Source organism: Bacillus rossius, assembly GCF_032445375.1.
Source record: "Bacillus rossius redtenbacheri isolate Brsri chromosome 9 unlocalized genomic scaffold, Brsri_v3 Brsri_v3_scf9_1, whole genome shotgun sequence".
NCBI lineage: Eukaryota > Metazoa > Arthropoda > Insecta > Phasmatodea > Bacillidae > Bacillus > Bacillus rossius.
Window position 1 is genome coordinate 10,362,036 of NW_026962012.1, and position 12,210 is coordinate 10,374,245.

The following is a 12,210-nucleotide window of genomic DNA, read 5'->3' on the forward strand; positions in this document are numbered from 1 at the left end:
GAAAACAGTACTAGATCTGAACGTAAATGTACTAGACCAATAAAAAAAATTATAAAAGAACTAGATCTAGTACGAAAGTACTAACTGTGGACACCCTGCCAGCAACCTACCGCACACACACAACCGGGTATTGCCAACACCTCGCTGCTGCTGATAAGGCGATTGGGCCAGCCTCGCTCCTGCATGATGCTCACTCGCTCGAATTTATTCTTTAATCGGCGGCACCAACACTATCCCGGTTTTTTTTATGGGTCCGGATTATTTTTTAGCTGCGTCACGCTTGCTCTGCTTCCACTCTTATCCATGCCGGCACTCCAACAATCGGTCTTTAATTTACTGCCACGCAGGTTTAACAAATTCAATAGTATGTAGCTCTTAATAGCAGTAAAATATCGTCAGCGCTGTGTTCTATACAAAACAGTTATTCCTATGGTGTCCCGATCTATCCAATACACAATTATTACAGTCGCTCTTTAGACAGCTTTGACCCGTCGTCGTTTCTTTATCCAAATGACGCGTCTGGCGTCTCTCTACCTGACCACGCGGCGGGTGGGAGAGAATTTCGCTGGTTCGCTTATCACTTTCAAACTTCATCTCTAAAACGCCGCGTTCTACATAGGACTCTCTCCTGTAGTCTTCCAGTTCAAGACATTTATTTCTCAAAACTTATTTTATAACTTTTAATTAAGAATGATACCCAATATTCTTGACGAACCTTTACGTTTCCGCTCAAAACTTCAGCGCTAATTAGAGAACCAAATTGAGATTGTAATTCCCGAGAAAAAAACCTGAGTCAACTTGCGAAAAATGCAATTAAAAAATAATATGAATTTTCGAATAAGTCGTCCTTTCAAGCATGTAGTGATTGCTAGTTTCCATGGAAATAAACTTGGTAACTACCTGCAATCTTGTTTCGAAAACCAGCATTATGAATTATTATACTGGCGTAACGAGTATTCTGAGACCATGTGGCTAAGCAACGACAGTTGACCCAACTTACTGACGTGGTTACCAGAGAAAAAGTAGTCACTTGTTTGTTACAGCAAGCCGGAACCTCACCTCGCTATGAGATGTCCTTACATTGGTTTCGATGAAAAGTTGAAGCTTGCCTAAGTATGTGCACAATATAACAGAAAAAAAAACCTTAAAGAACCTAAGCCTTGTGTTCTATGAAGAAATTCTTCATCCTGCATCACTGAGAAACAACAGAAGTACTCATGATATTTCCTTACAAATGCTAGGAATCCATTTTTAAACTTCAGCACGCCACTTTCGTAATCTATAATAATAAAACTGTCCGAGTTAAAATGTCTGTAGGGCCTACATTGGATAAAATAATGGAATAAAACTATTAGAAATGGCTATTTACATTATTGAGAACTAAAAACTATTTTTTTGTGTTTGTTTATATCTGTTTCTTCGCGCATCAATTGAAAACTACTTGACGGATTTGGATGGACTTATTTTATTAAAAGGTCTTTGACTAAATGAAAAACTACGCTACATATAATTACATAATTTCATTCCTAATTGATTGAACAAGAATTTAATATTGTTTTAAGATAGTTATATCTGTGAACCTAATCAAGCTAAAGAAAAGGTATTCGGTAACAATAATTAACATAAGAAAACATACGAACGAAGTTTTTTATTTTGCGACTAAGGGATGAAAAAGGTGTATGTTTTAAAGACTAATAATAATATATATGAATTTAATCGAGCATAATAACTAATATTGGGTACAAATAATAAACATTCGATAACAAACAACGAAAATTTTTATTTTATATTTTGCGTAATTCAGTCCTTAAGGGGTGAAAATGTTGAAAGTATGTTTTTAATATTAATAACTATGTCTCCGCATTTAATTATGGGTAGTAAATTATTTTGGGTACCAATAATAACAATATTACCACACACAATTTTCATATTTAGAAAATTTTAAGTCCTTAGGGGTGAAAAAGATTTAATAATGTTTCGAAGAATAATATTTATATCTCAGAATTTAATAAAGCGTAATCTAGTAAATTATATTGGATACCAATAATACACATATGAAAACTACAAATAACAATTTTTATATTTTCTGAAATTCTAACCCTACGGCTGGAAAAAGACATAAGTTGGTTTTTAAGATTAATAATTATATCTCCGAACTTAACCAATAAAAATAAATTATGTTGGGTACGAATAATAAACATATGAAAATTGAAATGAATATTGTTTTAAGAGAAATAAATTTAACTTCCAAATAAATTAAGCATAGTAAAAAATCTTGGGTACCAGTAATAAACGTATGAAAACCACAACTTTTACATTTTGCGAAATGCAGCCTCCGAGAGGTTAAAAAGTGTATAAGACAAATTTGTTCATTAATTTATTGTTTGTCTTGGTATTTATGGCCCTATGATACTTGTATTAACTATTTAGTTCATAAATTTAAATTTTTAAGTCAAATGATTATTGTACAAACCGCTTTGGAAATTTAGTTTTCCTGAAATTGTTACTTTCTACTGGTGAAACAAGTGTAGGGAGTTCGCAAGAGAAAGATTGTTTATTTTTTAATTTTAGATTAGAAAGTTTCAATTTATTGGACAGAAAGGACATATGAAGTTTTTCGTCCTACTGAAAAAATAAACTTCATTGTATCAGACTCGGAATATATAAGGATTATCTTAGTATGGATTATCAAATAATTTTAAGTTAGCGACCTTAGGAGTCCACGACTTTAAGCTAATCAAATAGTTTGAGTGTTGTTGAACTAAAGCAAAAGTATTTCATTGAACTTCGTGCTATTGTTTAGCATACGCAATGCTTCCTTCATTTGACTCCCTGCTTCTAGAAGACCGGGAGGGTTTCCACGCAGTCGAATTGTTGGCCGTGCAGCCGCTGTTGCAGGTGTTATTTGGCGTAAACCCCATCCCCTGGTATTCTTCGTCTTCAGGGCCAGTGGTCGAAAGCTCCGTAAAAAAAAAAAAAAAAAAAAAATTGAATAATGGTATCAATCTTTCATACATACCGTCAACTGCAGAAGAGTGGTGTATGTGGATTCATCAACAGCTTTCCACAAGCCGTCAGAGAGCTTGGCGAAAAACATTTTGTATTACTTAGTCCTGCTCATACTGTTTGGGAATATTAGAATTATGAAAGAACGTTTAGCATTGTAATTTTAGCCTTGGTAGAACAGTAAAAAAATATTTAATTTTTCTGAAATCGTAAGTCAGGGGATAATTAGCGATGGTGGTATAATATGAGACAGCACATCATGGCAGAACATTTCTGATAATAACTTGATTTTGCACAGACCATGTTCCTTGCCTGGATCAGATTGTTGCGTCCCTTTCGTTTTCACAGTAAAATGTGCACTTGCGCACACACGTCATGAAATATTTTCCGGGTGATCATGAACTTGGTTCTCACAAACGCTCATTTAATGGTGTTATTCGTGAGTGAAGAAGCATGAACGGCTACCTCAAGAATCACCGACTACGATTGGAGTGCAAGGACTAGACTGGTTTTTGTCACATTTATTAAGGAAGAGACTTTCGCCGACGTGTTAGAACTGAGCATCGGAAGGCGCTAAGTCATACCAAGAGGCGCCGAAGTGTTGAACGAAGAGTCGACGTCATAGGTCCTTTGTCGCATCGCAAGCAGGGGAATGCAGACTAGGGAAATGGCAGCTTCCAGACGTAGATTCTTATGTTGCAGTGGTTCGTCGAACCCTGTTTTACCACGAGGTCATCGATACTAGTTAATGATATAGAAATGTTTTATTCATATCCAGAAAAGACCTTCAAAGTTATTGTTGTTTTTTAAATGAGGTATGTAAATATCTATGTTATTTGGTATTAAAAAAATTATATGTCTTTTTGTTCCTAGCATCAAGAATAGTCACATGTACATCTGGACATACATACACTCAAACTTAGATCTTGTGGATTTTGCTTCCTATATGTAAATATTAATGTAACTTAATTTAGTTTTGTTTTTATTTTGTGCTGATTCCATTCAGTTCCAGAGGGCTGATTAAGGTTAGGAGAATCTTTATTAGGGTAGCCCGGGGATATATCGATCATTTCAGATTAAAACCCGAAATTCTGTTAAACTAACAACATATGTTATTTTTATATTAAAGGACATGACACACATATATCTTAGCTACACATTAATATACTTTAAAGAGTTTCCTAAGCAATCCTAATGGGAAATAAAAATTTAAAACTTAATGTGTGTAAAGTACAAAATTTTTCACATGTGCGGGGTAATTCCGATCATAGTTGGGGCTATTGCCGATCACTGACACTAACATGTTTTTCAGGTGCACTTTCCACCGTGAAACCACTTTTTTCATTTCTGGCACCGTATCCAGTCACCTTTTGATGCACTCTGTTTGGAAAAATATCTTAAACCACAGAAGTCACAGGGAACATTTTCCTCGTCCTCATCCGAGATCTCAATGGAAGATTCTTTATCACTGGTAGAGAATATTTTTTTGATGACTTTCTTCTTTTTTGGGCTAGATGACATACTGGCTGTAGGTGTACTTTTCTCTCTTAAAAACTTATTTTTCTTTTTTTAAACTGCCTGTTTGACTCCTTCGTCAGATTTTAGGTGGCGTGGTCCAGGTTTCTTTCTTGTCTGTTTCCTAGTCTCACATTTCTGAGATGTTGGCATTACTTATGCAAAGGGTGACTCTTGTTTTCAAGCAGGAGACATTGTTTGAATGTATTCATTTGAGGTTTCTGGGGTATGTGGAATTGACAAAAGACAAAAACACAAATTAAGCAATTTGCTTAATTTGTGTTTTTGTCTTTTGTGTTTTTGTAGTTTTCTTCTACAGATATACATGTGCTTAGCAATGGCGTATGTCCAAAAGCTTACATCAAGTCATAAAACATTCAAAGAGACATTAATTCAGGTAGGCCATTAAAATTGTTTCAAACAAAATTACATAAACATTTTTCAAAAGTAGCCTAATTAACGAATGAGAAGCCTTGGCGCGACCATTTATATCGTTTGTCACAGCAACAATAAGATGGAATTAACTGAAAGTCTCTTAGCACAAGACGAGTGGTTTTACCAAGCAATAGTTTATGCTGATCCTAAACCAATAGGTACCTATTAGCATTATGTAGGTTTAATCAGATTTTATACAGCATAAATTTTAACTGTATATTTTACATGGTTGCTTACTTAAATAATCGTTTCGTTGGTTAGTTTCGGCAACATTTTGCATAATGTTAATGATAATGACATCTGAATATTTTTTCTAAACTAAATGTTAAGAAAACATTTACTCAGCTCAGGCGGGGTTCGAACCCAAGCCGTCTAGATTCCGAGCCGCGCAATACCATTTCACCACCGTAACAACTGTTACTACATTAACATTAAATGTAAATATTAACATTTTTGTTTAAAGAAAGCAATTATTTAGCAAAATAGAAAAAATAGATCATGTTGTATTACATTAACAAACATTAAAGGCAAACTTAATTTTCCAGCAAATTTTATATGGTTTTTTTCTGTTTACTTAACACATTTTTATTGACTTCATATGAGTTCTGCCACAATTCAACGATTTTTCAAATTAATTAATAAGTATAATCAAGTGATTAGTCTAGTCTCAGAATCAGTGATCAAAATAGCCCCGAATGTAACCAAATTCGGATAGAATAGCCACTCTACAACCACTCAGAATTATGGCAAAACTAAAATGTACGATAAAACGGAAGTCTTCCAAGTAAACACACCTGATCAAGCCACGGCGAAATATTAGGTCGTTTAAGAGTTATGCCTTAATTTGTATAGTTAGAAAGTTTAATTTGGCTAAATTCTTCAGTTGTGGTATATACCTTCACCGAATAAATTCGACGTCGCAGCCGAATCCATGTAGCAATCGCAGACACATTACAATAAACTTCTTCCACGACGCTTACCTAACAACTGTACACAACATGGCGAAGCCAATGCGCAAGATATGTGCGCAGTGTGACAAAACACTTCGTGTGTTCGGAATAGCCCCATGCTTGAAATAGCCCCGGGCTACCCTATGCGGCTTGAAGACTGAATGTAGTGCGAGTGCATTATTTAATATTTATTTGAATCATAGGTATTCATATCAGTGTTTTTTCGTTATCCAATTATATCTATTAATTTCGTTTCGGCTACTGTTACTCACACTAGCTCCACGTACGTTATTATTGGTTTTACTAGCGCGTTATAAATTACTATACCGTTTTCAACAGACTCGTGACGGGGTGGAGGCGGGGACGCACCACAACGCCGAAATACCACATCGCCGAACGTACAATAACGCCGAAAACCATAACGCCGAATGCCAAATTGACTACAACGCCGACAGCTAGTAAACTGCTGTGTACCACCACGCCGAATTACCACAACGCCTAAATACATTAATGCCGAAAAATGTCATTGCAGGACTGCCACAAAGGTTAGGTAAGGTAAGGTCAGCACACAAATTCATTCAGTTGTTTTCCATTTTGCTCCTGTGGCCCGACTCCCCGCAGCAACATTATTCGGCGTTACTGTAATTCGGTGTTGTGGTAAACAGCAGTTTTCTAGCTGTCGGCGTTGCGGTCAATTTGGCATTCGGCGTTATGGTATTCGGCGTTATTGTACGTTCGGCGTTGTGGTATTTCGGCGTTGTGGTAACGACCCGCTGGAGGCCAGCCGAAGCAGAACAATGCTGTCGAGGCGAGAGCAGCCGAGTGCGAGAGTGTGTCGGGGGCGTTCGTCTCGCCTCGTGTCGTCTGCTCTCGGTTTCCAGTCTGTTTTTTTTTTTTTCAGCACAGGTCGAAGGGCACGAGACGTGAGAGCGAGCGCTTTCAGTTCGCTCTCGATCCATTAGGTTTGAAACATAGGGACAAGAAAGAAAATTGACGATGCACGGCTCCGCTTGAGTGAAAGTATGAAGCTCCCAGTTCCAGGACTGGAAAAGGAGGAATCCCTCATGGCAACGTTCAAGGGGCACCTGCGGTGGAAGAAGGCGTCAAAAGATCAGCAGCGGGTCCGGGGGACGTTAATAAACCAGTGTGGTCGGCGTATGAATGAAGGCCTTCCAAGCGCTAATTTATTACTGCACTGCAACCTTTAAATACACAAGATACGGTGATTTCAATAACGTTAAAACTTAAATACTTACATGAGATATTATTTATTATCATATTCCTTATATACTATCACAAATCATTACAAAAGTATGTACTAAATACTTCCTTGGTATCTATTTATCACCCGAAATGTTCTTTACCAGCATTTTTTCTTAAGATTAACGTATTCTTAAAAAAGTATGCTGTTAATGCTTTTCCTAAATTATTTGTTCAAATATGTTTTACTTACATTTCATTTATTAGGCCATTTTTACAGAAGTTAGTAGTAAATGCTTTTTGAGTCTTGAGTAATACTCATTGTTGGTCGGTGAGAAACTGCTGCAAATGCCTAATTGAGCAGGAATCTTCTACGTCCTGTCTTGAATGGTGGGATCTAAATATGTTGAGAAGTTGCACATATTTGAGGGAATTGCGTGGTAGTATGCACGTCATTGTTAAAAGTGTTACTTTCTGTAGGGCTTAATGCAATTGGTTTTTTTTTTCGGAAAACTCTACATTTGAAGGCAAATATTTCAATGTGTTTTCTACGAGCACACGTGATTGTTTTAATTTTCCATTAAATGAACGTTTGTGAGAACCAAGTTCATGACCAGCTCGAGAATATTTCATGACGTGTGTACTGAGCGCAAGTGCACCTTTCACTGTGAAAACAAAAGGGACGCAAACGTCTGATCCATGCAAGGAACATGTTCTGTAGAAACTCAAGTCACTATCAGAAATGTTCTGCCATAATGTACAACCTAAAAGAACACCATCATCACTAATTATCCCCTGACTTCCGATTTCAGAAAAAATGAACTAATTTTTACTGTTCTACCAAGGCTAAAATTACAATGCCAAACGTACTTTCATATTTCTAATATACCAAACCAGTATGAGCAGGACTAAGTAATACAACATGTTTTCCGCCAAGGTCTCTGACGGCTTGTGGAAAGCTGTTGATGAATCCACATATAACCACTCCTCTGCAGTTGACGGCGTGTGTAAAAGACTGATACCATTATTAAAGATGATTTTCTTTTCTGACGGAGCTTGTGACCAGTGACCCTGAAGACGAAGAATACCAGGGGATTGGGAAAACGCCAAGAACAGTTTCTACCAACATTTCGGCCAACATTTCGGCGTCTTGGTAACCCTCCCGGGCTGCAAGAGGCAGGGAGTCAAATGAAGGAAGCATTGAGTATTCTAAATAATATTATGAAAAATAGGGCAAATTGCAAAGAAGAGGATCAGTGTATTATGTTTGGCAAAATGTTGGCAAACAAATTACGAAAACTACCGGATAATGAACGGGTTGAAATCAATGGGATGTACTTCAACAGAATTCGTCGTAGTAATCCTTCACCAACTCCCACCACCTCTTGTTACCTCGTCCACGGACCACCTGAATCGATATTGTACCTCTTAAACCGTATTATCACTTTCTTCGGACTACAGCAGACCTCCGCTAATTCATATTCTGAGTCAGCATATCCGGTAAAAGTATACTTAGTCAAAATACGCCAAACAGTACACCTGACAGTGATATAGGTAATTCCCATATTACATTAAAATTAATGATTGGAAAAGGGAAGGTCTAGTGAATTATATAATTTAAAACAAAATAGGTAAAATGAAAAAAAAAACAACTGTAAATTTAAAATAAACTGACTCAAGCTACTTTAGTGCTACTATTGCATCCAACTTTTTTTAAATTTAACTTTGATTTGCTCCTTCAAATTTTCAATCAGAGCTGTACTGACTTCGGGCACAGTTCTTGATATAACTTTTCTCAACACTTTGAATAAAAAGTGAAGACTCCGATAACTCTTACCAGTAGATGAATACCGCAAAGTGATTGCCAGGCGTACTTTAGCTGGTATAGCTTATCTCAATTGAGTATCAGTTTTAGAAATAATTGGCAAGACTATTTGGCAAGTATTCAAAATCAATAAGTGAGATGCACGTTAAGTTTTCAAATTATTCAGAAGGATCTGTAAGTAACTTCGAAAAATTTATATTTTATTGTTTTTCTAAATCAAAACCCAGCAATATTGATTAGTATTGTTATTATTAAAACATTCCATTTTTTTTTTCAAATATAAAATGCTACAAAATTACGAGATTTTGACACTAAACTTTTTCTATTTTGATGAATTGTTTTCATCCACCATCTTCCAAGGCATATGAATTTTCGTCCTCGAAGAAAAAAATTGTCCGTTCTTTTACAAAAGATTCCTTAGAAACCAGTTGCCAAGAAATATTTTGCAATACTACAAGAAATATATGTTTACTTTGCACAACACACCGGTATGGTTATTTTACATAAATTAAATAAGTTTTTGTATATAATACTGAGTATATACTACGAAGATTACATATAATTTAATATTTAAATCGATTTTAATTAAATAATTATTTTTAAACCACGGAAAAGAAAATAGAGTATTCAGTAGTTAAACTTTAGTGCGTTTAGTTGTGCTTATTTATGTGGGCAGCACATTTATGTGTGGAAAGCTATTCAGGGAACGGTTCACAGATATCTTTAACTATTGGAGGTACTGGGACAACACGAAGCATAAGTTCCCTGGTTAGAAACCGAACACAGTTTAAATACGAACACTATTTTTATTTTAATGATACGGTTGCTTTATATGTAAAAATTTACAAATAACTTAAAATTACATTAATATTTCGGTTCCATGTAGGTATTACTTTTTTTTTCACTACGTAGTACCTATATGTTCGCATAAGTTATAATACACAAATGCACCGTAAGCTACGACAGCGGCTACATATCCTTTGACTACTGTTTTTTCCTAACCTTACTAAAACTAAGTGTATTTTGGAGACGTCCGGGTTAGGGAGGGACCTAGGTGCGTCTCAGGCCTAAGCCTATACGCCTAGTCATGCTGGGATTAGCCATGCAGGAAGAGGGTCGCATGCATCATGTGCTAGGAGGGGATTGGCCAGCCATGGCAACGATTGGTGCCATGACTAACTCCCCTCACTCTTAAATCTAGACTATAACTAGAGACAGGTTGGGCCCAGGTAAAACCTGCATAGACACACGGAAAAACTCTGGGCACATTCATGTGGGATACAAATTGGCATGCATTACGTGTAGGAATTTACAGGAGACAGAGGATGGTCTGGATGAAGTGTTGGACAGAGTATAAAAGAGTCTACCATGCGGGGGTTGGGCACTTTGACTCGTGGTCCGCTGTTGCCCGCCGTAGCCGGGCGTAAACATATAAGGCAAGTAAAGGCATTAAGGGCTAGTCTGGGATAACTAACTAAGCAAAAGAGGTTCACTAGATAATCCTTCAACATGGTACAACATATGGTAATTAACTGTACGCCTCATATGGAAGATAATAATAAATAGTTTGAATATATAATATAAAAAAATAATACCTTTACAGAGAATATAAATTATAGACGTAGCTAATAATATAAGTTATTTTCAAAAATCTTATACCAAAAGACCTAGATACAAGCGTAGATAAAATACATAAGTCCTTTCAGAAGCAGAAATTATTGACACGATCATTGAAAACATGCGTCTTATTAATTAATTTCATATATTGCGGAATTAAGTCTATAGTTTTTAACGAATACGTTTTTCTGATAATCACAAACAATCAGCTGATTTCCTGTGCTATACCACAATACAAGTAGGTCAAAAGCGTCCGTGCATGCGAGACGAGCCAATGCGGGAACGTGCAAGTTCCTACACGTCAGATCACGTAAAGGCAAAATCCATTATCGTCAGGACTTAGCTATCACACTGTCTGTTTCCCGAATTCCTAAATAAAAGTCATATAACGAGGGGAACGTTGGCCTATTCATTGGACCTTAACGGCACGTACCACACACGTCTTCAAGTCAAATATATATTCGTGCACGAATGTTTAAGTCTCCAAATTTCTGAATTTCAGTCAAATCCCAATTGTGTAACACTGTGGGCGGGGGCAAAATGCAAATCTACCAGTCGCCTCTTTACCTTGCCGGTGCCGGCGATCCGTAGTATCATCACTCCCGTTTGTGCTCAACAAACGTAGTGCTCAATGTGCCAGCACAAGTAGTGGCGGGCCGCCTCGACATCTCCGCAGGCATTCTGCTCGCCCACCCGGCGAGACCTCGCGCGTCCGCACGGAGCCGTCCCACAACGTGTCTTCAGCTCCGCCGGCAGCAGACTCCCCATTCCCTCGTCCGGCAATCCGTGACGTCAGGTAGCCGCCGATCACACCGCGCGCAGTGGCCGCCCGAGCAAACAGTATCGATATTGCGTATAAGCGTATAAGATAAACTGACTCACACCAAAACAAAAAAATAATAATATAAAAGAACTACACGCATATTTAAATAAATTATGACTAGCTTGAATAAGAACAAGAAAAATATCAGAACAATATTTAAAACACAAAAAAAGAAAATATGAAAGAAATTATATAAAAAGGTGCAGTAAGACTAAGGCCCAGCAAGTGGACTCACCGCTTTGAATTTTATTTGCATTTGGAATATTTGACCAGGGACGCAAGCGCCCCTGGTGGTAAGTGGTTACACTGACCACTCACTCCACCGCCAGTCAGCACCTAAAAAACTAAGACATAAAAAAAAATTACTTACAAACTAGGCATTTCGTTACGAAATATGCAAACACCCAACTCAGGGTTAAAATAATACCTATAAATATTATTTTTTTGATTTTGTTTTTTAATTTTTTTATTATTATTTTAGAAATATATATTTTTGATGACTATTACTTTGTAGCTAGGACTTATTACTAATTTACAAATCTCTAATATCTACTACTATACTACTATTTAAATATAGAGGAACTGTCGGCGTATAAAGTTAAAGGTGAATTAAGTCAAGACCTATTCGCATTTTGCTATTTGTTGCAAGCTTGCAATTCAAAATCCCATTTTTTCCAGAAACACAACCGGCACTGGAGGTGAAGCCTGCCAGGCGGGCCATGCCCATCGTACAAAGGGAGTCAGCCCTAACAGCAAGATTGAATTTGGCATTTTATATTTTCCATGTAGCTCTGGATCTTGTTCGCCCAGTGATGAAATATATGGGTTTCTGCTTATGG

The 12,210-nt window shown here is 36.9% G+C and overlaps 1 protein-coding gene across 1 annotated transcript in view; it reads left to right on the plus strand.

Moving 5' to 3' along the window:
- LOC134542579 (uncharacterized) overlaps positions 1-12,210 on the plus strand; it is a 434,599-nt gene that overhangs the window by 33,022 nt on the left and 389,367 nt on the right. The window lies entirely within an intron of this gene.